This window comes from Limulus polyphemus, unplaced genomic scaffold (genome assembly GCF_000517525.1).
Source record: "Limulus polyphemus unplaced genomic scaffold, Limulus_polyphemus-2.1.2 Scaffold10104, whole genome shotgun sequence".
NCBI lineage: Eukaryota > Metazoa > Arthropoda > Merostomata > Xiphosura > Limulidae > Limulus > Limulus polyphemus.
In genome coordinates, this window is record NW_013675714.1 from 1 (window position 1) to 920 (window position 920).

The window sequence follows — 920 nt, forward strand, 5'->3', positions numbered from 1 at the left end:
AACGAAAACCGTAAATACAACTACATCAAACAGAAATTACCATAAATCACTAGATCACGTAGAAATTCTGATATCAAATTAAATTAAACATAAAATATTATAGACCAGTATATGAGATATGAATTCAATCAATTAGTGAAATATCTGGTGAGTTTATAACACTCAGTTCATTTTTAAAAAATTTGGAAGATGAGGATCGTTCTTTTTAAAAACTTATACGTCTTGTTCTTCGTGGTGTTTTATTTCTAATATAGTTGATATAATTAATTTTTGAATGAACAAAAATCTAGCAACTTGTGCTATACACACGGAAATTTATATCTGATGTACACCATTAACGTTAGTACAATATACAAATAAATATCTGATATGCATCACTAACGACAGAAAAATACAGAAATTAGTATCTGATATACCCCATTAACGATAGTACAATACACAAATTAGTATCTGATATACCCCACTAACGATAGTACAATACACAAATTAATATCTGATATATATACCACTAACGATAGTAAAATACACAAATTAATATCTGATGCACACCGCAAACAATAGTACAATACACATATTAATATCTGATATACACCACTAACGATAGTACAATACATAAATTAATATCTGATGTGCACAACTAACGATATCACAATACATAATTTAATATCTAAGGTACACCACTAACGATAGGAATAAACATCAATTAATATCTGATATACACCACTAATGATAGTGCAATACACAAATTAATATCTGATGTACACTACTAACGATAGTACAATACGCAATTTAATATCTGATACACCCCACTGACGTTAATACAACACACAAAATAATATGTGATATACACCACTAACTATAGTACAATACGCAATTTAATATCTGATACACCCCACTGACGTTAATACAACACACAAAAT